The sequence below is a fragment of the Poecilia reticulata genome, chromosome 1 (genome assembly GCF_904066995.2).
Source record: "Poecilia reticulata chromosome 1, P_reticulata-male-v2, whole genome shotgun sequence".
Classification (NCBI taxonomy): Eukaryota; Metazoa; Chordata; class Actinopteri; order Cyprinodontiformes; family Poeciliidae; genus Poecilia; species Poecilia reticulata.
This window is the reverse complement of record NC_088830.1, coordinates 6,658,434-6,686,089: the sequence shown is the minus strand read 5'-3', so window position 1 is coordinate 6,686,089 and position 27,656 is coordinate 6,658,434. Positions and strand designations below refer to the sequence as shown.

The 27,656-nt window shown below is 38.2% G+C and overlaps 1 protein-coding gene across 5 annotated transcripts in view; it reads left to right on the top strand.

Moving 5' to 3' along the window:
* Window positions 1-27,656, top strand: part of cacna1ib (calcium voltage-gated channel subunit alpha1 Ib) — a 203,490-nt gene that overhangs the window by 18,786 nt on the left and 157,048 nt on the right. The window contains exons 2-3 of one of the 5 annotated variants that reach the window (XM_017306056.2): window positions 10,527-10,599; window positions 12,174-12,235. The exons of 2 other annotated variants lie outside the window; for them this stretch is intronic. The gene's annotated coding sequence lies outside the window, so the exon portion shown is untranslated. The remainder of the gene's footprint in view (window positions 1-10,526; window positions 10,600-12,173; window positions 12,236-27,656) is intronic. 2 more of the 5 variants (XM_008434762.3, XM_008434828.3) reach the window with 2 other exon arrangements.

The following is a 27,656-nucleotide window of genomic DNA, read 5'->3' as shown; positions in this document are numbered from 1 at the left end:
CCCAACAAGTTAAGTTGGCCTCATGATGTGTTTTTCTTTCTTTGAGAATTTTCCCATCAGTACAGAGAAACTCCCATTTGTCAGTCATGAGGTAAAAAGAGCGTCTTGTTTTATGTAAAGCATAATATGAAATTTTATGCACACCCACATAATAATCAATGGCTTTTGCGTAGTTCCACTCCCACAAATACTGATGCAGCGAGCCCTAGCAGAGGCGTTTGAATGTCAAATATGATTCAATTTAATCTGGTGCAAGAACTTGCAAATGGCTCATCAGAACTGTCAAACGATTTTCATTCCAGGATATGGATATTTTATTGAGGGAAAACAGGCAAATATGTAGCACTATGCTTAGAAAACTAAATGCTTAAGCCTTAGATGCTTTTAATTACATTTCTTAAATTTAACGTACAAAGCGTAGATAAGGTTGATGTTGATAGGATGGAAGTTGTCGAGCTAAAGGAGACTTTTAGAGTTTTGTTGTCTTTGAGAAGATTTTTCTCTGAAAAAGCAAACATGTACTAAGCAAAAAGTCTGGCTGAGGAGTTTGGAAAGGCGATGGAAAAGGACTTAAAGTTTGCTCAGAAATGGGATCTGGTCACCATAGACAAAAGGTTATCGGGGCAGATGAGATTTGCCCAAGATGCCGAAGAGTCTGAAAATGATTGGATTGTTGTGGTAGACGTGTCTTTAATATTGTAGGATTTGGAAAAAACATGTGAAGCACCAAGCCGAGGTGGTGGTCTCGGTTTTTAGTAAGGGGACATGAGATCCTTTGTCAAGTGTACTTACTTGTACACTTGACAAAGTGTACAAGCAAGTACACTTTGTTGAGTTGTAGAAAATTTGCCACCTTCAATTCAAACAAAATCTGTGCCAAATGTTTGTGAAGCAAAACTTTCCATTTGTGTTGCCATCATTTTTAAGGTTTTGCTAAACGTTTCTGGAGGTCAGCCACAGAAACGTCTCGTCCGGATTTATGAAATCAAACAATGTCGGCGTCAATCAAAGTTTATGCTGCTAAGATTTTCATTTGTGCTTTAAAGGTCAAAAGTTCAACCTGCCCCTCCGTTTTACCTAAATCAAACAAAATCGATGTCTGAAGTTTGTTCTACCCTTTGTGTGAAATTGTTAAACTTAGTTGACCGACAACAAATTTGCTTGATTTTGTAAATGTGGGAGGGGCTGGTTGACCTTCTGTGACCTCCACAAACTTTTAATAGCATCTTAAAATGATAGCAGCACAAACATTTGCTTGATTTCAAGAAGGTGGAATTCCAATAACTGGAATACTGGAAAACGTATTCCAGTTACTGAGGGATCACGCTTCACAATAGCTGGTTTTCAAACATTTCAGGTGTATTAAAACAGTGGAGCAATTCTTTACCCTTGTAGATTTACTAACAGGTTCGTGGGAGTTGCTGTTGTCTGGTCCGTGTGTGTTATGTAGTTCTGGAAAAATCTAAACTGTGTCCTTTAAGGTGTTTTCTGAGGGTTGCTTTGGGAATATGTGGTTGCTTTGAATTACTTTTCTTGCATTAGAAAAGCAGGAAGGTCTGCATTCTCGGCAGAAAGTCAGTCTTGCCTCCAATGCAAGTTGGACTCCAATGCATTGGAGTCCAACTCCAATGCATTGGAGTCCAACTCCAATGCAAGTTGTTTCTTCTTCATGCACAGAACCTCAAGGTGCAGCCATGTTGTTATGTGGGTGCTGCTCTGGCCTATCATGGTGAAATAAAAATATCCATACTTTGAAGAAATTGTTCTAAATGCTACATCTACAAATCAAATCTCATCAGTGGTCATTAGGACAAGATCCCGGAACTCAACACCTGAGATTAGCTTCTTCCACCAGGTGGTTGGACAAGAGGTAGGGGAGAAGCACCAACACTAAACACTCAGTGTGCTTAAATATTACGTTATCTATCAAATCAACGTAGTTTTTATCTGTTTATTGCAAAATTATATCAATCAGTCCCTCTGGTTTCTTGAGAATTATCGTGGAAATTCACGCAAAATCAACAATTCATCACAAATTTTTCGCATTAAATGGAAACGTTTAATGCGAAACGGAAGTAGTTTATTGCTACCGAGTAAGTAGCAATAAACTACTGAGTAAGTAGTTTATTGCAATAAACTACTTACTCAGTAGTTTATTGCAGATTTTCCATAAAAATGGTCAGAAACTTTCCTACCTTTACTAATCGGCTGCCTCAGCCTTAATGGATGTCAGATTATAGTCCACAATCTAAACCAGTTTTTCTCAACCTTTTTTGGCCCAGCGCCCCCTTAGCCTTTATCCAGGTCCCTCACCGCCCCCCACCAAAGAATTTGCCGGCTACTTTGCACTGACCATTATTTTATCATTAATATTACTATCACTATTGTAGATGTTTTGATTTTTATGCTTGTTTCTGTATTTATGGTCAGAAATAATTTCCCAGAGAACAAAAAAGTCATGGGAATAGAAATTATTTTCACAGGTGTCTACAAAAAATGCAATGAACATTCAAGTTAAAATTGGTAGGCCTAACAGCAGCCAATCAGTGGAAAAAATATTCTTATTTTGTGCCATTTTCTAGTTGTTAAATATTCCACAAAATGACCAGATAAAAGATGTTCAACATGCCAGTTTAAACTTTGATCTATTTGCTAAACGACTGAGCTCTGCAACATTAAAACATGGATAGAACTGTAACTACATTAATCATAGCTCTTCTTCTCTTCAGTGTTTGTCAGTTTCTGGTGGTGCAGCTCTGTGCTGCCTTCAGGAGAATGGGACATCAGAGCATCATTCATAAAACTTCACCCACATGGCATTTATTGTGCAAACCAGAGCTTTCAGTGGAAAAACAAAAGTTCTAGGTTCTTTTAATGCCATACAAATATGAGAAAGAAACATGGATTATATATTTATATAGACCTGTCTATTGATTATAGATTAATAGTTTTACTGGTCAGAAATTACAAAGAACAAATCTGGTTCTTAATCAAATCCTAATGAGTCAAATTGAAAGTGTCATGGAGTCATCAGCCTCATGACATTAACGCTGACATGAAAAATAATATTGAAGAAATAAATATATCAAATCTAATTAAAAACATAAATAAGTAATAAGTTCTTTACTGTTATGGTCTGTAAGATATATTTATTCTCAGTACTAGATGTGGTCTCAACAAACCCATGACATTTCAACAATATTATTTTACCTTTTATCTGGAAATAGTGTCTGTTTATTCTTGCCATAAACAGACACATTATATCCCGTATTAATTATTGCTCGAAAGGTCTTGTCATACAAGTTTATTCCTCTGTATTTACTTTAGTTTCTTAGTTTATTCTTAGCTTATTCTTGCATTTTGTTCTTCATTCATTTCCATTTAGTTTCATTTGATTAGTATTATCCTCTCTTGGTTTATTGCTTTGTCCACTTTAGTTTCTTTCCTGTTGCTAGATTTATTTGTCTTTTATTGACGCTCACCATCAGTAATCTTCACTCATCACCTGCTGCGCCGCCTAATCGTCATGTTTCACATCATGTGTTGATTTTTTCACTGTTCAGCGTCGGATTCTCTGTTTTTATGCCATAATTCACATCTAGTTCGTCGCCCCATTATATGTCCAACTTCTCCTGTTTCAGAGTTTTGCGCAATGTGTGCGTCTTTTTTTTTTTAAGCCCCTAAAGGTGCAGGGCGGTCAGGAAGTGTATCAATGGGGAAAAGACAGACTGACATAAACCTTTTAAAACAACGGAAACAATTTCTGTCTTCTGATTTTTGAAATGTAAAAGTGCTGTGGTACCGTTGTTCTATCACACCTTTTCATACCGGACCACTTACAGCACCGGTGTTAACGCTATAAAATGAACGCTCTCTGTCGTGGTATCACCCATGGAGGGATTTCTTTATTTCTTTATTTAAATGGGTTCATTTTCAGGGTATCGTGATTTTAGCTACCAGTAGCAGGAGAACGGAGCTGCGCCAATAAGCTAACAGAAGCTAACAAACACTGAATAGAAGAAGAGCTGCCATCGATACAGTTGCAGCCAAGCATGATTTAATGTTACACAAGAAAGTTTTACCAAGTTGCTCAAAGTCTAAACTGGTATTGTTGCGCATTTAAGGTGTAAAGTTTACCTTCGACCAAACGCCCCCCAGAGGAATCCCAGCTCCCCCCTTTTGTAAAAATGTCCGCCAGCGCCCCCTGCTGTCCTCTGAACGCCCCCTGGGGGGCGGTACCGCCCACGTTGAGAACCGCTAATCTAAACAGTGAGTAACAAAAAGTCGCATTTGCCGTCATAAATAAGTGCAAATATTGCAAATGTTTCCTAATTAGTACAACAAACACTTTAATTCTTATCGCAAAAAAATCACAGAAAATATCACAAAATCCTGGAGGAACTGAAAAGATGTTCAATATTATCATTTACTTTTAAGAATTCATAAAATATTTTATCAATATATTCTGACACAACTGGCCCTTTAAGAGCATTCATGATCTTGATTTCACTCAAAGCAAAATATGAGCTGGACTCTCCTGTTCTAAGGCATCCTGGAAATCTTCCCCTGAAGGATTTCCTGAATGTGTGAGGGATTTTCCACAATTGAGAAGTTATGGGTGAGTTAATGGATTTTTGATGTTTTTGTGTATATTTATGTTTCCTTTAATTTTATTTCAATATTATCTTATGCTTTCCTTAGAAAAATCCCAAAATGTTTATTTAAAATAATAATAGCAACAAAAAGCTCTTGTGGCCCTTGTCAGTTGATTAACCTGAAAAAGGAGCTACTACTTCACAACACAAGTGTGCCTCATTAACCGGCTCGCATTTCAGGCTCAGACATTTTTTTGTTCCTCGTCCAAAATAAGGGTGAGGCTTATGCAAATACTTTTGAAAATGTAATCACTTGTGTGAGGTATTTTCTTTTCTTTTGTTTATCAAATCCACCCTTTTCCTTTTTATGTGATTATTATTTTGTTGTTCAGCGTGTGTAATCTCCATCTGTTTGTTCCCTCCCCCACACCTACTGCCAAATATGTAGTTTCTTTTTTTTTGGCATGTTTAGCTCTGTTTTATTGGTCATCCAGTCTAATATCTCTAAACAATGGCAGAAGGGGTTTTTAACAATACAAAACTATGAAAGATAAAAGAACCCCAGCCATAATTAAGCTTGCATATTTTGCAAATAACCACAATGGTAAACTAACTAATTGAGGATAAACATAAAATCTGAAAAAATAAATAAATAAATAAACATGTTTTCATGCATTTGTACCTAATGCACAGGTCATTAAATCTGTCTTTGTTTATTTGTACTCACAGTGAGTTGTATTTTTTTAATAAAACAGAACTGAACTCTATATTTTTTATGCTATTTGCTTTTGCTTAACATTTTGGAATTAGTATTTAATCATATGAAAATTTGTACATTGTTGAACTTTTAATTGTTGGAGAATGCTTAAAACATGCAAGGTAACTGTATCTGTCACAGCAAGTTCAAGCAGTTAGTAAAGGGATAAGCTGAGTCAGACAGTGTGTGTGCAGCACTTGCTTCTCTCACTAAAGCGGTGAAAGTGATATCGACCATCTTCACGCAGCTCCTGAACAACCAGGTTGTTAATTACGGACAAATAGTCAGTGCAACGGAAGAATTAAAAAAAACATTCAAACTTATATTGAGGGGTTGATGTATGTCAAAGGTCGTACATTCAGAGGAGAGCCAATAAAATTACATTTGCTATTAATCTTGTATCAAATTCTTTTTTTCAGATTGCCATCAAGACAAACATAAAGGTTTTAGATTTTAGAGGTAAAATTTCAGTCAGTAAGACCACTTACAGAGACACATAAAGACAATGTGCACGGTCAACGTGGTCAGTTAACCCACCACAGTCATATTGTTGGACTGTGGGAGGAACATAGCCATGAACATTGCTATTAGCTCAATTAATATGTCTGAGATTATCAGTCAAGCTGCCTAAAACTGGATTAGAGAATGTACAATGATCAACTAAAAGGCTATAGCCAACATCATAGTACTGCTGGAAAAAGGAGACATTTAAACCCTATTCTCCTTACATCACTGCTTATATTCAAAATGTTCATAAACAGCAGATGATGTCTTGATGAACTGTTTATTAGTTAAAGGTCGCTGATGAGGAGCACGAGGTTTAAAAAGCCAACAATTCATTGGCGAGAGAATGTGAAACTTAACATGTTGAGCTGGGGTCCAGGGAGAGCAGCTGTGAGCAGGACAGTGTCGGTGCCCTTTCACGTGTAGCAGCCATTGCCCGTGAGAATACTTGGTGACATTTAACTGTGTAGATCATCAGCTATTGGAAATTCACCATGCCCCCTTTCTCAAGTGTCAAACAACGCAATATATAGCTGAATGTTGCAGACCGTATTTCAGCGCGCAAAGTTCAAAAACCTTTCACCTGTTGTCTGTCGGCTCCTATTGAATAGCAGAGAGTGATCTGACGATGTGAAGCCGGCCTTACCAACACATTCACGAAATGATTTATCCGCTCACACTGAAATTATTACAAATCTGAGCTGTTTGTAACAACAAGTTTACTTTATCGTCGCTTTTAAATTGTCTCTTGGACCTTTCAGAGTTTTTGTCACCTTTCCCTTCATCTCTGTTCAGACTTGGAAGACAGATCAAAAGGTTATTGTCTTTCACCAGTCTAGACTATATTGTTATGACTATACAGTCTACCTTATTTGTTTTATTTTTTCCTTTTGATGTGTTCCAAACATGAAAGCAGGTTAATTATTTCTTTCTCATTAAGCAGTGACCAGCCCATTCATTGTCCACTTTCTCCAAGGCTTCTAATTAATATAAAGCAACAACAGGTAGCAAAATAAAAGAATGCAATGTAATTCATGAGATTGTAGTATGTTGATAAACTTCAAAGAGAAAGCCAGAAAACATGCTTTTCCTCTTTTTATGTTCTGTAATTATTGAGTTACTAGAATGTTGGTTTTAAAACTTCCTCAATAAAGTCTAGAATCATTAGTGTCTAATGTGTTATTAGACCTGGATTTGACTAATGTTTGAAGTTGAGTGATGATGTACTTTGAATTTTATCACAACCTTTTGTGGTTATTATTGAGAGAGCAGTAAAAAAAATGACAATTAAAGTGTTTGAGAAGTTATGTAGCCGTGTTTCAATCAACCACTGGTGCGCAAATTGGAATTACGAAAGTGAACTTGCTTAATGGAAACACGCCAACTTAGAAAAAAAACTCGTTTTTCAACGAGAAGGTTTTTTATTTGCTCAGCAACTAGGTGGTTTTCCAGCTAAAATTTGTGTATTTCACAAAACTGAAACATTGTTTTGCATCACATGCGAAAAAAAAGTGACCAAAAAGCGCATGTCGCTACTAACAGAAACAACGACGACGACGACAGGAAGCGGCAGGATGATGATGGTGACATCTGTTTTTTTAATGACTTATTACATGAGCAAACTTATTCACATGTGACTTTGTGTTTCTCATTTGATGGAAACAACTCAATTGCAAAAGTGAGTCTGTTCGACATATTGGCAAAGGTTTACAAGATCGTATTCTTATGGAAATGTGTGTCATGAATAAACCAGAGGGAAAACAGACTGGAGTAAAACCGTTGAGGAGAAAAAGCTCTGCAAGTTATTAGAAGGGCACAAAGGAACCGCAGGTATAAATACAGAGGAGGCTGATTGTGGAACAAAGAACAGGTGTGTGATTAACTGAATTCACTAAAACTACATAGGAAGCATGAGTGGTGGAGTAGAGGAAACACAAAATGATTGCAAAAGACCAGGAAAGAGGATAAAAAATATTGTTCCAACAAGTGAACGGAGCAGCGATGACTAAGCAAAGCAAAATATGAGAGTTCGAGCAAATTACAAAGCTAATATATTAAAAAATCCAAACCTGGAGGCTTCAGTGCACCAGTTCCATTAAGTAATACAAATGTCGCACAATAATTGCTTTCGGTCAATATTTTCTAAATTGAATGGTGTTTATTGCTGCTTTTATGGAACGAGCAGTGGAAAACAATAGCTAAATGAATTCTAAACACATTTTTGGAGGGGAGGGTGGATTTGCAAACATTCTCAATTTATTGACGTCTAACAAAATGATAATTTCCCATCCCTCCAGCTTGCCAATTGATCATATTTTCTGTTTAATTCATATGCAAATATTAGAATAGAGTAGAATAAAATACAATAAAAATGTCCTTTATTGTCCCACAACAGGGAAATCCAGATATCGTAACAGTGAGTTAAGGTATGTGGGAACTCACAACACAAAGATAAAAAAAGAATTATAGAAATAAATTTGTAAAGACAAATTTACAACTACAACATACGGAGCAGGAAATCAAGCAGCATAATTGATGGTTTAGTCCAATACGTGCTCACAGACTTTACTGCTTCACATTTAGGTCCATTTATACCAGTATCTGTTCACAAGTCAACACAACCTTCAGCAAGTGAGATGACTAAATAAGAATGTCATAAGTAAAAAAAAAAAAAAAAGAGCCAAACAAAAAGAGGGGAATAAAAGTTTAACGATACACCAAAACAACAAACGGTTCTAAAACATACGAGAAGTGGGAAACCAAATCTGGAAGTGGATCAAGGAGCCATTGTGCTCCAGCTCTTGCGGATCAACAGAGGTGAAGCAGAAGAGTGGAAGCAGGAAACACAGAGACAATCAGGGGGGAAAATAGCTGGAACAAGAGCAGTAATGAGCCGAGGCTTTTGAAAGACACCAGGTGAATGTGTCACACTCTTTAATGCCGCTGCAGCATTTTAATTGAGGCAGAAGCGCGCAAAAAAACACTTCACAGATGTTTGTCGAGTACCCTCAGAGTGGCCTTGCTTTCACCATCGGTTTTGCTTGTAGTGTATTGTTTGAAAGTGTTATCGCTGCTTTTCTTGATATGCAAATGTTTCCTTGGAGAAAAGAGAAAACTATTGGTATTAGATACTGAAACATGCGCAGGCTTTTTGTGTGGCAGCTCACCGACTGTGCCACATGGCTTTTAAAAACAAAAAAACAAATTTAAGTGAAGATAAATTAGTTTCTCTCATGTTTCCAGAAGTATTTATCTAGAATATTCTTTAGTGCCATCAGGTCTGACTTTCAAAGATGAATGCATCTGTTTTAAAAGGGCTGTATTCTGTATTTTTCCAGGCACAAAGTGTCGTTTTATAGCACTATCGAGTAACAATGTTACCTTCAGTTATTATAAAAATGCTGTATATATCATTTTTATAATATATACAAAAATTGTATATAATATATACCATTTGACTTTGTACTGTAACACCTTGAAATTGGGCCTCTGTCTCTTTAAAAGCTCCTGCTCTTTCTGAAGCTCCGTCATCAGGAAGTCATCACAGCATGGCTCCTCTGTTAACCCTTTAGCAACATGTTTACCAGCGTTATACTGAGAAGTAGCTCCTATAATGAGCTCTACTGATACGCAGTTCGATCAGGTGTTTGCTGATTGCTGCTGGCTAGTCTGAAGGAGCCGAGTGTTGGAGTTACAGAGGGAGGGCTGCTCTGTGAGGAGGAAACATGGAAACTTGGAAATTGCAGCTCACAGGAGGAGCTTTGTCCTTGAAGGCGGAGCTAAGTCCATCAAGGCTTTTTGCACAGCTGAATGGTTGCCACGGAGATTAAAGGGTTTCTTAAACATATGAAAGGATAAAAGGAAGGGTTTTTTTTTATGAATGAATCACCGTATAACATGATGTAAAGCTCAAAAGAGTCAATTTTCCATAAGACTGCCCCTTTTAAGGCTGATTTGTATTCAGGTGGCAGCAGTAATCACTATCAAAGGTTTAAAAGTTGCTACAGAAAGACAATGTGAAGAAAGACAGTCAGACTGGTGTGTGGCATTTGCCAACAAAATAAAAAAAATAAAAAAAACAAATGAGCATGTGCTATTTCTGTTGACACCTGTTGCGGTACCTTCCACGGACACGTCGTCTCACAGCTGCAGCGATAACGTGCGTCGACTAAACGAGAATCTGCCGTGATAGATGCGAGAGCGCTGCTTGTTTCGCTGGGAGCAGATGGGAGGAAATGCAACACCCCGCTCGGTGGTGAACGGCTGATGCAATCGCTCCACATTTTCTGCTCCATCAAAACCGAAGGCGAGCGTTTGAACACGCCTGCTGGTGATAGAAGGATCTTAACACATGCGCTTTGTTTGGTTTTGTGTGTTGTGATGACAAAAGGGAGAGAGTAACACTTTATCCTAAGAGGTGTGGATAACGCTGGCACAGGCCACCAGCATATTTGTTTGTGTGACTGAGCGCGTTCAGACGGGCCGGACATAAAGAGCTATTGTGCTCTGAGAGAGAGCTCTTATATTTCATACATGCCTTAGTATGTTGAGTTAGTTAAAAGAAAAAAAAGTAATCTTGGAAACTTTTAGGATTTCTTTTTGGTAAATAATTTTTGTTTAATTAATATGAATTAATTTGGCTTGTGTGTCTCTGTGTTGCCTTGGCGTAGACTGACGGCATGCCGGCCACCTGTTGGCCCCCTTTGACCTGGTTCCCCTTTGACCAGACGATGGCTATTTCAGGTTAGCCTTACACTATTCAGGTAGCTCTCATTATAGAACTCATCCAAGCGCTGGCTTGGATGAGTTCTATAATGTGGCTACAATGTTTGTAGCCACTTCCTGTTAGCATACCTCCACTGTTTCGTGAAGTAGCACTTGGTTTTTATAAGTGAAAAAAAGAATTTTTTATGCTTTCCTACAATAAAACTAGCAGCATTAGTCGCAGTTGCTATAGCTTTGTACATACTGTAACTTTAACTTGATTCTCATATTAGTGGGTCACGGTAATTGATAAAGCTACGTCTGCTCTAAAAGATATTATCGGTGAAAATTATGCGGCGAATAACTCAGCAGACCAACTTATTCAGTTGCAACAGACTGCGATGACGCTGCAAAACTTTTTCTTTTTTCATTTACTAGGCATGCTGCCATCACTTCCTCATATTGGAATATAAATCCAGAATAATAATTTACATTATAACTAATTTACTGCAATTATTAGTTTATTTTTAAACTAATAAATTTATTAGTTTATTTGCCTAGAAAAGGCAATAAAATTTTTTTTTGTTTTTTTTTTAAGTTGATTTCACAGTTAGCTCTTGGCTCCTTGCACATGCTTTTAAATATAAATAGCCCTTTCTGAACCATTTGAAAGAAGGGTTGTTGTTGTTGGTTTTTTTTTGTATGTTTTTTTTTACATGTTTGACCAAGGTGTTCCATATAATGTTTTTGTCAATTTCTCTTTATTATTTATTTTACATTGGCTGTTATATTCTTAGTTACACGATTTGAACAAATTAAAGTTGTGAATCTATTTAAGTGTGCTGTATTTAAGTATGCTGTATTGGTGCTGAGCTGTCAAATTTTGTGAGTCAGTGCATTTATGTCTGTTTAAAAAACAAACAAAAAAAACATTTTAAGTCAATTCAGCACTGATTTTCTGCCGATACTAAACCTCAGATATCGATATCGGTATCAGAAGTGAAAAAAGTGAATTGGTGCATCTCTGTGCTCTTCATAAGAAAATACCCATAGTGTTAACTATATAATCATTGCTGCCTCATATTGTAATCATTGGCTCACTTTGCTTCGTGTATTTTTACACATTTGTCCAGGTGCATCCCATCATATAATCATATATCATCATATAATTATTTATATAAATCATATAATTTATTTCTGCTAAAATAGTTCTTAACATTTTTTCAGAGGGTGGATGCAACTGTCCGAAGTCCTAAACAGTGCTAACCCTTGTAACAAAAATATGCAATTTAGGGAGCTCTTAATGAAGATTGAGACGTAAACCAGCGCTAAAGCTAGCTGCTCTGAAACATCTGTTTCAACTCAGTTAAGTAGGAAATTGGAGCACTTTATCCCTGCTGCGTAAAACCAAAGCATGTCAGAATCATTTTATTAAGCCAACAGAAAACTGTGCAAACTTGTTAACAAATGACAGTATCCATCTTGTAAGCAGATGATAAGAAAAAAAAAATAACTGGAACAAGCGTGGTATTTCTTTGTGCCTCCCCCCATCATGGCTTAACTACGGCTTTTCCTTACTGTCTGTCTCTGCCTCTGTCTTCTTCTCACCTCAGTGCTCTGCGAACTCTGAGCTCCCATGGAGTGGGTGCGCTCCACACTTACATAAAACCAGCAGGTTACACAATTTAAATGCTCCCTCTACCCATGTATGTGTGCATGCATGTTCCCCTGCATGTGGGCTAGTGGGGCTAAAAGTCTTGACAGAGTCTAATATAAAAGGAAACGACTAATGATATCACTGCATGCGAGTGCGTGGGTTTTTTGTTGCTGTGCAGTGCTGTGTATATCTGTCCTGTGCATGTGAGTGTGTGTGCGTGTGGGTGTGTGTGTGCGTGTGTGTGTGTGCGTGTGCATGCATGTGTGTGTGTGTGAGTGGGAGAGAGAAAGAGGCTTTCCTTCCAGAAAAGAAGCACAGCTCCCATTCATTATGTGTTTATTTCCACTTCCACTTTGTTCTCGATATAATATTTAAAATTGATGTGAAGTTTTTGATTGTCTCTATATGACAATTCAAGGTTCTCACAGCTGACGGATTTTTTTTTTGTTGCACATTCAGTGGAGGAATGTAGAAATTCCCTCTCACATAGCTTAAGCCTTGCATATTGGTAAAGTACTGTTCATCATCCTTATGAAGATGTTAAGCTATGACACATTGTATTAGGCCTATTGTAGACAGAGAAAATTGGTATGTTTTCACCCACTAAAAAACTCTTGAGGTTAATCTCAGAAATGTTTTAGGACAAACAAGAAAATTACTGAGCTCCAAAATTTTAAAATTTTCTTTAAAAAAAGAAGAAAGAAAAAAAAACTCACCTTTTGGGATTGATCTCAAAAGCTCACCAGAAAAAAAGAAGAAAATCTGAGAGTCTCAGAAATATTCTATAAAAATAACGTGGAATTTTTCTGAAGTTTTTTTTTTGTTCTAGAAATTTCCAAGATTTTTCTAGAAAATGTTTGAATTCTTTTTAACATTTTAAAGAAATAAATTTCCAACTTGGTTTTGTTTTGTTTTAGAAATCTCAAAATATCTGCACTTTTTGGCGGGAACTTATATTCATTTTCTTCTTACCTACATTGGCTCTAATGAACCGTCATACTAAGCTGAGAAAACAAGATGTTTGAAAGTTTGTGGAGAAAGTTACAGATGTCACAAGATCTCTCTTTAATCTCTCTTCAGTTCTGTCACTTCCAACTAATGGTTCCTTTGCTTTATTTTAAATTATGATATTTAAATACCACACTTAAGAGATCTTTGAACATCATAAACTTGACTTGGCTTTACTTTTCAAAAGATTATTCAGTAATCTGAATAATCTTTTCGGATTCCTTTTTCAAGGTAACCATGGCCGTTACATATTATGTTGAGTCGATTCGGTTGGATCAAGAATGGAGAAATAATGCCAACAACACTTTTCACAAAAGGCTTTATTAGAATTAACATGTGTATGAAGGTTTCACAAGTTAATCGGATGTTGGCATGAATGCACATACAGAGTATGGAGACTGATAAAAACCTTAGTAGAACATAATCTTACTGTAACATTTAAAGTAAGATTTACTTTATTTTTTACTCATACTATGCCATGCAGACGCTCTGTCTGCGCTCATGAATGTCGCTGACTGTGGATGCCGGAGTGGCTACACCTGACAACCAGCCTGATTCTGAATAATTACAATCTGTTGAGCATTAAACGTTAACTCCCAGATCAGTTGATCTTAAAATATAGCAAAAATGTCCACTTAAGACAATATTTTGTCTAAACTAAGCTAGCCCATCAAAGGGCATTTTTAATTCCACGTTATTTATCTACCACTACACAACACGGGGGCGCATAAAAAGCAAACAAAAAAACAAACACATTTCTTTCCTTATATTTCCTTTCAACCTCCTACCTTTATTTTGTGTTATTGCTAATAAAACTCCTTTGAAGCTCAGAGATGCAGCATAAAGATTTTCTTCCCATTTCAGTGCTCAGTCAGCGGTTCAGATGCTTAGAGAGTTACAGCAGTTCAGATATCGACATCCCAGCTGTCATCTTCGGTTAGCGGGTGTGTTGGTGGAAGTGTTTGTGTTTGTTCCTCACATTCTAATCTCACACCCTAGCACACCTTTTTTTTCCCATTTTCATGTCTCTTTGCAGTTGCTTTTTCCTCCCCCTTACCCTTGTCATCTGTCTAATCCACCTTAGGTCTCTCTTTTTATTTATTTATTTTTTCAAAACCCTCTTATCTCTGCTTTTTTCCACCTTTGTGTCCAACTCTCTCTCTCTCCATCTCCACTACGGTACAATGGATGCTGTCGCTTAAGAGTGCCATCCTTCCTTATCCTCTCTCTATGGTTTCTTCCAAATAAAACACACATGGGAATCCAACCGTATGAACCTGTATATCCCGGCTCCTTGTGCAACACATGCTCACTCGCACAGAACTCAAGGGTGCTCCTGTGTAATTCCAGAGATGAGTTATTTTGCCTCGGGGCAGATCTTTCTCGCGGGGTATCTGTCATATCAACCACCCCACGCACCTTCCCCGTTTTTTCCCTCCCATACATCATCCCCGTTCTCATGCCTCCATCCACCCTCCGCTCCCTTTTCGTCTCTCATATGCATACAAATTTCATATTGTTTTATTATATCCATCTGATTCCCACAGCCTCTCCTGCTCCCAGCTTCTAACCACAAAACGCTGTTCTCCTAATGTTTCACCGTTTCAGGCCGTCTCCCGCTGTGGAACGTACTTTTCCTTCCAACATACCCACTCCCGTGTCCGCCTGTCCGTCCGTCCGTCCGTCCATCCGTCTGCATTCAGCCACCGGGGGGGATTCATTAGTGTGTATGTAGAAGGGGGGTGAGCAGCTTCCTCCCTTTTTAGAAATCAAAAGCCCGTTGATGCCACTAATGAATGTGTGCCGGGACAGAACCTAAGCAACGGCAGCCCTGATGGGGGTGGTGACTCACTGATCCCAACGAGGCAGGATTTATTACGGGAGGAGAAGGCTTTTAGACGTTTTTGAATATAAAAGATTATGCGAGAAACGGCTATGCCTGATGATCAGCTATTAGGTTGGTGCCGTTTCTGCAGGTCGTTCTGCCGATGCGTCACAAACGCATCAGATTTGACTTGACGGGATGCATAAAGAGTGATGTACGCAGGTTAAAACTCAAAGCTCACGGTACTGCTCATTATGCCAGGGGACTTTTGATTGAAAGTCAGCAGCAATAATTTATGCTGCTGACCGTGATGCAAATTATCGTCTGGTTTACATGCAAAGACTACAGTGGAACGGTGCATCTTGGAACGTCAAAGTCTCGCAGCATGTTTTCACAGACTTACCCAGACGCTAGAGTTGGAAAGTCTGAAGTTTTGCGTCTGTACACGGAGCGTCAAACCAATCAGAGAGACTACATGGCCTGTCCTTGGTGTCCTGCCAGGAGATGCAGGCAGGTCGTCAAAGTGGGTGAGATCAGATTTATTCTGAAAGCAAACCGCATCGCGCACTGACCATGGAGTAGGTGATCAAACTCGCCAAACTCAGAAAGACTCTGAAGTATCTGGTGAATTCAAACACAATACAGAGGTACCAGACGACATGTACTGGTATTTAGGGTTAGGGCTTATGGTAGGGGGTTAGGGTTGGACTGTACAAATCAGTGAAAAATGCACCATGAATACCTTTTAATGCATCTGTACTTTTTCACATAGTTTCTCAAAAAGGTTGTTGAAATAAATAGAACATCTTGAAAAACATAGTTCATGACAAACCTCTTTGTAGATGCAAGATTTAATGTTGTAAAAGAAAGCAACAAATTAAATACATAAAAAAACATAATGTCTTTATATATATATATATATATATATATATATATATATATATATATATATATATATATATATATATATATATATATATATATAAAGACATTAAACTTTACCCATGATGCACTACAAATTCCCAAACTTCTGGTCAATCACTGTGATAGGCTGCTTCCAGTAAACATGAGGTGTGTGTATTTCCACTCCTCCAAACACCAACTCCTCATGCATGTGTCAATAATTTCATTTATCTCAGGAAGTGAGAGACTGATATACGGTCACTTCCTGTATCTCTCAGGGCCGTAGATAGACAGATTGTGTTAGCAGCAGAGGGCTACAGCTGCATCGCAATCTATTTTTACCAGCCATAGATCCTAGTGGTCTGATACTGTCAGAGCCTCACATCCAGACTAATGGAGGACAGGCTTAGAAAAACACAGCAGTTATTCACTCACACAGTAAAAAACAAAAAAAGACCTTTGGGTATACAGAGTCACAAACAAGCTAGCACATATTGAGCACACATTGAATTTAATCAAAATATTGATTATTAATCTCTACACAGAAATTATCTTGTTGCATTGTGAATGAAGAAAAGCAACCAAATATGTGAAGAAATTAAAAGGCATTTAAATAATAATAATTTTTAAAAAAGCATCCAGAATGCGACTGAATTGAAGACGTATCGTACATGTTGCGTTGGCATTTCCACAAAGCTGAATGCTATTCAGAACTAGCTTACATCGGCGGCTGGTATTGATGTTTACACCAGGAATCACAGCAGCACAGAATTTAATCCAGCAGGGAAGATGCAGTTTTTAAAAACTCTTTTTTTTTTTTTTTTTTTAGAAAAAGAGCTGCAAAGAAATTCTCTTGAAAAACCCGATGTGACAACATGAACCGTCGTGCAGCTCCGTTTAAAATTTGATCAAAAGCATCGAGTCAGATGCCAAAGAAACCGGAATAGCTTCTCCAGCAGACTTCTGACAGCAAAAAGAAGATTCATAGACCCCAGTTTGTGCTCTAAGTTTTCATCAATTTGATGACTTAACATCAGAACTTCAGTTTCAATGTACTGCTGCAATCCCTTATTGTTTGGACGATTAGCTTCAGTGATTTTCAGTTTTGATCATTTCTTAATTGTTTTTCTGTTGTTTTGCTATTTTAGTTCACTCCTTTGTTTTACTTCAGTTGTTTTCATTGTTTGTGTTTTAGATCTTTTTCTATTAGATTAATATTTCCACCTCACCTCAGCCCACCGTTCTTCTCCATGCTATCCCAGCTGCTCATCATTTCCTCATTTATCCCTACCGATCTATGTTTTCGCATCCACCTGAATAATGTGTAGTTGCGCCACTGGATCCTGTTCACCCACAGCCTCAGAGTTTTGTAAGTTTTTTTCCCCTCGTCTTCAGTAAAAGTCCTGAGATCTAGAACAATTCTGGCTTTCTGTATTTAACAATACAGTAGGTCTAATAAAAAAAAATTCTATTTACCAAAACACTGCACGATTTGAAATTACGAAAATAATTTTGCTTTATGGGAACATTAAAATAAAAAATGTAAAGAAATTTAAAAACAGATGAGAACCAGTTTCTCCACATGTAAAATATTACTTACCATCACTTTTGAAATGCTTTTTTTGCTTTACTTTTTTTCTGAGCCGTGCTTTTCTTCTCGGTCTAATCCACTTAAACTCTGCATATGTGTCAGGCCTTCTAGTTTTATGGTCTTCGTACGTTCAGATGAGTCTTTCTTTGACCTGCTGGTGCATTTCATCACGAGGGGGACTACATCAGTGAAAGTAGTCGCTCGTGTGAAGCCACAGTAAAATGACTGCGGTCGTGGGGCAGTTTGAGGTTAAAACCCATCCTTGAGAAAAGCACTCTATTCTTGTGTGTGCGTGCGAGTGTGTGTGTGTGTGGGGGGGGGTGCGTGCGTGTGTGTGTGTTGCTATGGCAGGTTTCTTCTGGGGCTGAAAAGGCTTATTTGAAGTACTAAATTTAAAATCCACATTGAGCTGACCATTTCTTGAATAAAATCAAAGCTCAGGCACGTAGCGCGTCGTGCCACGGTAGCTTGTTGCACACTCCAGCTCTTGGCCGAGTCAGAGCAGGTCAGAGACAACCAAAAGTTTACTCCTAGCAGGTTGAATTTCTCTGAATTATTCAACAGGCTCTCTACCAGCCGTGTCAACTCTTGTCTTGTTCATGAAGCAGCTTGATAAAGGCCCAACCGTTTACATCGCTGTAGTAGTTGAAGCAGGTTGGGACCTCACCCCAATCTAACGTTTTGTTTTGTTTGTTTTTTTTTACACTGTTTCAATCAGTTTACACATAAATTTCTAACCAGTTCAATCATCTTTTTGTTTTCAAAGTGACCATGATTTTGTTCTGAAGCTTAATGAGTCACATGTGAAATTCGGAAGAGAACCAGAATGGAGGAAATATTTGTAAAACAAAAGTTTCTCTATAAAGCTTGGAGCTCTCAGCCAGGGGTTTGGTGGTTTTGTTGCACCCAGAACCTGCTTCTCAACTCGGGTCTTCTGGTTTTCACAACATCATCCGCATCTGGCTGGATCAACTGCTCCCCTTTGAAGCTTGGGGAAGCTGTAATTCCAAGGTTCCGTCTGCAGAGTTCAGAACAAACCAGGGTCAAGGTTTACTCCTTTCGCCTGGATTAGATTCTCGATGTGCCAGCAGTAACTTGAATTTTTGGATCCAAAACTCCTCGAGTTTCAGAAGCAGGTCTTCTTAGCGCAGGAGGAGACCCTCTCCTAATGATGGGAGATGAAATTTTATCCTAATGGTGAGATTTTGTAGAACCCCATGACGTCAGAGTATCCTTCCTGAAACTTTTCTTCTTCCTGTTGCTGAAACCAGAGTTAACACAGTGTATTGTTGAATCAATCGTTCATAACAGCCTTTTATAATCAGCTTTTCATTATTGGAGATCCAAGAAAATAGAGTGACTAAAATCACAAAATAATTTTCTTTTACACCAATATGGGAGTTTTATGACACTGCTCTCTGAATACAGTAAAAGAGGACGAGCAAAATCTAAAGATTACGACAAAGTGCACATGTGACATGTAATAAATATACAAATATATCAACATTTTACTTTAGTTGTAGCAATTGAAGCATCTGGGACAATCCTTTAAAAGATTGAGAAGAAATATATATATATATAAATGACCGCAGTCATTTATATATATATATATATATATATATATATATATATATATATATATATATATATATATATATATATATATATATATGAATTTCTCTGAATTCAACCTGCTAGGAATCTCGTCTAATTTGGAGAAAAACATTCTCCAAATTAGACGAATGTTTTTCAGGTATATAACAAAGACTAAACGAAGACAACGAAACATGATTTTGTTGTCAAGAATAAATTAGCTTATACTATATTTAAGAAATTTACAGTAACGTATACACAAGCAAGCAATTTCAGTCAATTCTGACCTAAAATGTTTCCTCATTAAATATATTTTGGACCTGAATAAACATAACCCGACAACAATAAATGTTTGAGTAAGATGGAAATGTTATTTGAATCCCGTACTTCCAAATCGACACTTCAGAAAAAATATTACTGAACTCCACTCAGTTCTCTCCCTTGATCCTCTTGTATATTCCTAGTAAATAAAACTTTCTCCTCAAATTAATTTCCTCCACAACCTCATTGCCCTCGTTCATTGTCTCCACCAGGTTCACGTTCCGATCAGCTAAAGGCTAACTCTGTTAGCTGTCATGTTTGGAGCACAGGCGGTATTTCCTCTGCTTATGGAACAGCAGATCACCGTAAGGAGGTGTCAGCTTCAATTACACTCTCACACACACACACTGAACTGAAACAGAGCATGGAAGAAATACTCAACAAAAATGTAATGTTAGCTCAATAAAGTTCAGTTTATTTTTACATTATTAACTACCTGTAGATAAAAAATAAATAGTAGATTATTAAAATCAAATTTTTGCATCAGATCAACCCATTATTGTAAATGCTGGCCATCTTTTGAACCAGTGGTTCTTTTTTGAGATACCGAACCCCCCAGTATCATATGCTCATTCACCGAACCCTTCTTATTCACCGCCCACCCCCTAACCCCCCGCCAACACACAAAATACTTTGCCGTATTCTGATTTAGTAATGTAATTATATTAGCTGTGTTACCGCCCCACACCACTAGAGGCAGTAGCAACCCCGAAAAGATGCGACTAAGGAGCAGATTTAGACTATAGAATTAGGTAAAACGGTGAGTTTTGCTGAAGTAATTAAAGACACAAGCTCAAATCCATGCTGAGTAAAACTCCTTCAATCAGGGCTTCTCCGCAGCTCTGATTGGCTAAGCAATGTAACGTGATCCTGTGCAGCAAGTGATGGCAAAGCGGGGCGTCATCACGACTTTACACAAGTGTGTCTTTACCTTCGCGGCAGAGGCTCCGCCGAACCCCTGAGACCGACTCATCAAACCCCTGGGGTTCGATCGAACCCAGGTTAAGAACCACTGTTTTGAACATTGTCATTTTGACAATTATTTTCACAAGTGTCTAGTTGGAAGATCGTCTTGTGAGGTTTTCTAATCTGTTAAATCTGCAGTGGATGAGAAGGTGTAAAGGTAGCACCACCTCATCCACTGGTGCTAGAATGAGGTTTTAAGCAAATTGGTTTATTTAGCAAAATTGCGATGAAAACATTTTACACGCCACACGAGTCGCACCATCAGCAAGCGGACGTTGCCGTTGGCACAAACCACAAAGAAGGCGTCAGGAAGTAGCTGGAGGATCTACCAAATATGTTTTTTATTAAATGTGAATGCTGCCATTGCAAAATTGTGTTGTTGTTTTTTTTCCTATCATTAGAAGAATATTGATAAAGTCTTGCTCACATTTGGAATAGAAACGATGCTGACGGGCCTGTATTAGTCAGAGTTAGCAAACAGATGCAGACAGACTTGCTCATATTTAAATTTGCAAAGGCAAAATCTTGCTGGCGTGAAAACACACAAGCCACTTGTAGCTGCATTAAACCCCGCCAACTTCTCAGCAACACGTACAGAGTTGGCACACCTACACACGCACACACACACAAGTTCACCATGCACACGGAGCATTGCTCATGCCAACAACAAAGTCTGAATGTTTTGTAAAGCATCACTAAAGCTCTAAGCGGTGGCACTGACTGTCTGAATAGGACGAATCCACACAAAGCCAATGTGGCTAATCGAAACTGCAGCAGCTGTAAAACACCTGCTGCAGTTCAGATTGCAGAGAAGTGTACCAATCCTTTATTCCCTTAACTGCATCTGCAGCCAAACGCCACTTGTTGCTCAGCAGCGTTTCTCCTGCCTGGGTCTGACGGGGAGCTCAGCTAATTGCTGTTTATGGTTTGAAGCCCAGAGGAAGAGAAACTGAGACTGGAGATGCTGGGTGGTGGTAGGCTGACGGAGCTTTTGGCTGAATAAATCTGCCGTTAGTCGTCTCCGCTAACTGTGCGACGACTGCATTTGGATGAAAACAAAAACAAATTGTTCCTTTTGGGCATGAATAATTAGTTAGGTCAATCTTTAAACAGTACAAACGCTGCGTGAAGCAGGAGTTTCTCATCTTGTGGAAAACGATTAAAATCGCTTCTTTTGTTTTGTAGAACTTATGGAAAACATTAGGAGACCTCTTGCTTTCTTTAAGGTTTTTGTGAAAAGTTTAATTTCTTGAATAGTGAGATTTACAAGCATGAATATCTAAAGCTCATTTGGGTCACTCAAGTGTGACTCAAAGTTGCTTTTTTTGCCCACATTCGACCCTGAACCCTCTACTGAACTGGATGATTTTGATCTTTTCACCCCCCCTCCAAAAAAAAAAACACCAAATTTTTGCGACTTCCAAATGTGGTACTGATTCTGTCGTGTATCCGGTTGTTTTCAAAGCCTCTGCACTCTGGACGGTCGCGTCACATTTTATCCAACTTTTACGTCATCGACGGCAAAAACATGTCGTAAGTTTACACCAGAAAAAGCCAATCACTGTAAACTTGGACTCAAGCAAAGGCTGGTTATAAGTTTATGAAAGAGGTTTGTGTCATCGAAGTTCATCAAACCACAATCCCACAACTCTTAGCTTTGACTGATGCATTAAGACTTCGCAAAAAGTTGCAGTCAGTTCTCCGCAAAAGGGCCGCTGCTGTTAGCTGTGCTTTCTTTTCATTAGTTTCCTCTGTGGTGTTATGATTTTTTTGATGATGCAGTCTGCTCCCAGTGCTGGATAAACTTTAAAAATGAATCCACAAACGGCTCCCTGCCTGTGTGACGTCTATGTTCCTTTTCTGTGCATGAGATGTAAACCGTTCACACTAAAGTCTCATTGTGGTTGGGTTTACTTAGTGGTACCAGCAACCAAACAGAAAACTAAAAAATGTTATTTCTTAGCATGAAGACCTGCTGTGTGGATGTAGCCTGAGATTTTCTGGAGAACATTGAGAGGTTTTGAGGAGGCAAAGTTTTCTGAAAATGTGTAGTGGAAGGTTGAAATACCAGGAAGGAGTTGTGGGTTGGCATTTATCGTGAGGATGTTGCTCATTTCACCATATAATGTCAGATGAAGATTTGTGTAATCACATAAGACCGAAGAAACACATCAGCACACACACTGCCTCACTCTCTTTGTCACTTCAAGTAAATGCTGCTGCTTCATTTGCACACCGTCTCTCCAGTCAGTCTCCCAGAATTTTCTTTCTTTCTTTTTTTTTTCTTTCTTTCTTGAGGGCTAGGTGTAGGAATCTCCACCGGTGCAGAACAAATCCGGCTGACGTTTGCGGTCTTGCGCGCCGTCCAAACCGAACACATCTCTACAGTATTTCAGGCCTTGCGGTGTCAGTGTGAAAACGGTTGGTGTCATGTCCTTTAGTGACAGCACTGCAGCGATCTGCGGGGCTTCCACCAACTCCTCCGTGGGGCTTCGCCGGGTAAAGCGTTAGCTTCAGGCTAACACGTACAGGAAGAAAAAACTGCGAACACTGCTGTCCAGACGGGAAACCACAGAAACACAAACACCTTTTTAACCAGTCACTGTCATGGAACTGAATCATTGCTCTAATGCTCTTTTGCTAGTGGTTATCAAGCCTTCCACTCAGGAAAAAAACACACACACACATATATATATATATATATATATATATATATATATATATATATATATATATATATATATATATATATATATATATATATATATATATATATATATATATATATCCGAATGGTGACGCATCTGCCTTTATCATCTCATTTCTAAGTTCCTTCAAAGTTTCATTTCCACACCAGACGACTTGGCGCGCTCTGCGCTACGTGGGATCTTCGCTCATTTGTCAGCTTGTTTTATATCTTAGGCGCAACAAGCTAAAGGCTGAAGGAAATGTGAGGGGAGGTCTACTTAAAGCTTTTCATCTAGGGCAGCCTACGCCATTATTAGACCGCTGTTTGCTTTTTAGCGCCCTGTGCTTGGATGTAAATACGCCTGACCAAACAGGGGGACGAGGGGGACGCTGACGTGATTCAGTCCTAACGAGTGTCTGTTATATTCAATATATACGTTTGATTTATTTCGGTTTTATCTTTAAGGCGCGTCACGCAAGTGAAAATAATTTGGGATTGTAAAGACAAGCAGTACACTTTGAGTCGTTTGTGTGTAATTGCGTGGAGGTGAGACTTCCGGCCATTAAGCCTCCAGCACGGCTACTAATGAGGATGTGATGTCGCATCAAAACAGCCGACTGTTAGCCTCTGACTCTGTTGTGTTGATGGTTTAAGCTGTGTGGGTGTATCACTGTGTTTGACTTTTTTTTTAAAGATTTTTTTGGCTCTAGTGGTCTTTATTTGATAGGGAACGAAAGTGGGTAATGAGAGAACGGGGAAGACATGCAGCAAAGGTCGTCAAGGCCGGGAATCAAACCTGCGACAGCTGCGTTGAGGACTAAGGCCTCCTTTTGTGGGTTGTGCTTAACCCCTGCACCACCACAGCACGCCCTGTGTTTGACTTCTGTGGTCAATGCATTTCATGGTAATTGATACCTGCCACCATGCCTAATGGGCTGTGAATATTATGTGTGAAAGGTGCGGTAGAATCTCTCTTAGTGCGCCGACTATGAGAGCTCACATCCAGCAGAGGCTGGGTTTTTATTTCTCAGCCTGGGGTCATTTTCTTTTCTTTTTTTTTTTCTCCTTTGGCTGATATGAGTTATAACAGTTTTGTTGTGGTGTGTATAGTTGATTGATCTCTGTTTATTTTGTCACACTCTGTGCTTTGAATGTGTTTTCCTAGAGTGGTGTTTCTTGCTGATCCACTTTTTTTTTTTCATTTCCGATACCAATTTCTGAGGTTTCCGATCCGATAAGAAATCAGTGCTGAATGGACTAAAAAAGTTTCAGACATAAATGTACTGAATTACAAATTTGTTTGATGACTCTGCACCAGTATGGGACATTTAAATACAAGCTTGGTCAAACATGATATAATTACATAACTTTTCATTCATTCAGTTGGTGCAATTAGGAGCAGAACAGCCAATGTGAAATAAAGAAACTGAAACTAAAAACAATGGTTGACTACCTTAGTCAATCAATACCACTATCAACAAATTTTATTGGTATTTTATGTGAGATAAATTGTATTACAGAAGTAGAAAGAAAATGTCTTCATGTTGTTCCACTCATGAAAATGTATAAAGCATCTGAGGTATTTGTATTCTGACCCTTAGTAGAGCGATTAGGTCAACCTCTACATGCACGACTTGTTCTGAAAATATAATAAATTATATCAATAAAGTACAATAAAGAACAAACGGAACCAAGCTGACTTTTTGATACTTCTATATACTTTCTTCTTTTTACAATGAAACAAGAATGTCTTTTTTTTGGAAAATGTTTTTTCTAAAATACTGCAACAACATCAAATTCATGGTAGAACATGATCTACACTCTGTGGGACACAGTGAACAGTACATCAACAGTTTACTGGAAAAACATTATGTGCCACTGCTTATACCTAGATATTGTAACCCAACATAATTTTGCTGTTTATTTCTCCCCGAACATGGAACACAAAAGGAGACATCTTTGTTTTTGCAGAATGAGGGATGGACATTATTTAAACAGCTTCTGTTTGTCTGACCCAGTAGAGCTAAAGCAAATATTCAAAATTGTAATTCAGTAACATGAAGCATTAGTTCACTGCCAGCTGTGTGGACACAGACGTCCATAAGAATCAGTCATTAGTTTTCCAGGTTACAGGTAGCAGTCGTCATGTGACTGAGAGATAGTCATGTTATCTGCTTAGCCATTTAAATTCATGGGATTTTTTTATTGTCTTTTCAGAAATCTGTTGCCATTTGTTTTAAAAAACAAAAAAGACCTGAAAATATAATAATATCTTTCCATAACTGGAGGGAGATTAAAGTCGCGGTGTTTAAGTAGTTTGAGGCAGATGAGCAGAAGCCCTGGCCTGTTTATTCAGTGGTTGGTTAACCTTTTGTTGAGGTTAATAACTCTGATATTGGCTATTTAATGTTATTCTGACAAAATGATTACAGCCTGAATAATTCTAGAGACTTCCTTTTTTTTAAGTATAAATATTAAGTGGCTCAAGACCTTTGAAATTGTCTATTTATGCTGCGTTTAGCATTTGCTTAAAGCTATAGGTAATAAGTGTTCTTTTTTATTTGTATTTTTTACATATAAAAAAACTCTGACCATGTTGTGACAGTTCTGGCAGAAGGCAGAGGAGCTTAAGTTTTTTTTTTTTTTTACATATTTGTTGAGTGATAGCTTCAATAAGCTATCACTCAACAAACAAATATGTAAAAAAAAATGTATTAAAGTTACTGCAGCTTCAAAGAGGCGGTATTTTATATTTTCCAGGTATAGTGTCGTTTTATAAAGGTCAAGTAACGGTTACGTTCAGTTCTTACAAAAATGCTGAATATGTCAAACATAAGTTATAAGAAATGTGACGTCACATCTTAACGTCTTGAAATTGGCCACTGTCTCTTTAAGAAGCTCTTGCTGTTTCCACACATCATCACAACAGTTCTACTCCATTTACAGCCGATCTCAGGAGGGTCAGAACCTCGACTTTGGGACTGCAGCTCTGAGGAAGAGTTTTGTGGAAATAGGCGACACGTTATAAAAACTGGCGTTCCCATAGCAAAAAGTTGCTATGGCAATTCGATGATTTCTCAAACATTCATGAAAGAATGAAAGCAACATTCCAGATGTGTTTTTGATTATTCAGTAACATGATAACATGATGTAAAGCTAAAAAAAAAAATAGAATTCACATTATGCCGCCCCTTTAAATAATACCCATCTCCACCAACAGGGTCAAAAAATAACAATCATCCAAACTTTGTCATTGACCTTTGCCGTTTTGTGGCATGTTAATGGAAGAAAGCATTCTTACATTGTATCTCAATGTTCTCTAAATAATTTGTAGTTTATAGAAGGAAAACAAGCATGAAAATCTAACTAGTGATGTTATGACAATCATTCAATGTATGGCTGCTTAGAGTCGACACAATATGTGCTTCAACAAAAAGCAAAGCTTTTTTAGTTAGCAAGCACCACACTGTAAAAAAAAAACAAAAAAATTTAAATCAGCTTTAAAACACAGGAAAACCAAACGGCACATCGATGTGGACAATAAACAGGATGCATAGGCCATCCATTTGGTCCAAATGAGCAACATTAAGCCCGCCTTATCTGTAAGACAACCTTCATCAACACTGACTGGTTATCTGGAGACCTTAAACCAATGGGGAGGGAAGGAAAGTCACAGTAGACCAGCTGGGATTTTCCTTTCTGTCGTCTTGGTGTTAAATCTGCTTTGAAACATCCGTCTGACGAGGAAGGAATTTTTTTATGTCCAACAGAGCATGAAAACAGAAATCTGACAGCTGTTCTAAAACATGAAATAAACCTGCTTATGTGGCAGTAAATGGCTGCAGCTTATGCACATGGATCCTAAGTGTGGCTCAGTATGCCTCGCACTCGCCAACCGCATCGATAAAAGCATTTCTCCTGGTTTTGTCTTTGGAGATTTCTCCTATCGTTTTGCTAATAGTTATGATTTATTAACCTTGTACCTTTACCGTGTCATTAAAAAGTAACACTTTCCGCAGTTTCTTGAGGAAATCTTTAACCGTCTGTATTTCTCTAAGTTTGTGGTGTTGTGAACTCTGCAGTCACACATCATTAACACAAACTATAACAGATGAAGTTCGACTTCACTTGCTTTTTATTTTGCACCTGTTCCTTAAGCCTGATCACAGTTTGCACAGAGGAAGTTGTTGATAATTTGCAGCTGTCTCAAACCATCTGTGATCCTTTTAGCAATTAGAAATTGGTCAGAGCAGATTAAACGACTAAAACAACCAAAGTGTAAAGCTTGTCTTAACACCATTCTTACTCGGTAGCTTATAGTAAGATCAGTGTGTTCTGTTCCCTCGTCTCGCTGCTGCTACTCAGGATCTTCTCTATCTCTGTTCCTGTTCCAGCTACACAGCATCGATTCCATTCAACAATCTAAAAATCCTCTCAGCAGTCTAAGGTTCTGACTGAACTACTAAACTCTCCATCCTGACTCTCTGCTTTTCCACTCCTTTTCCACTACTGGCTTTTTCCACTCCCCTCTCTTTGGTGATCT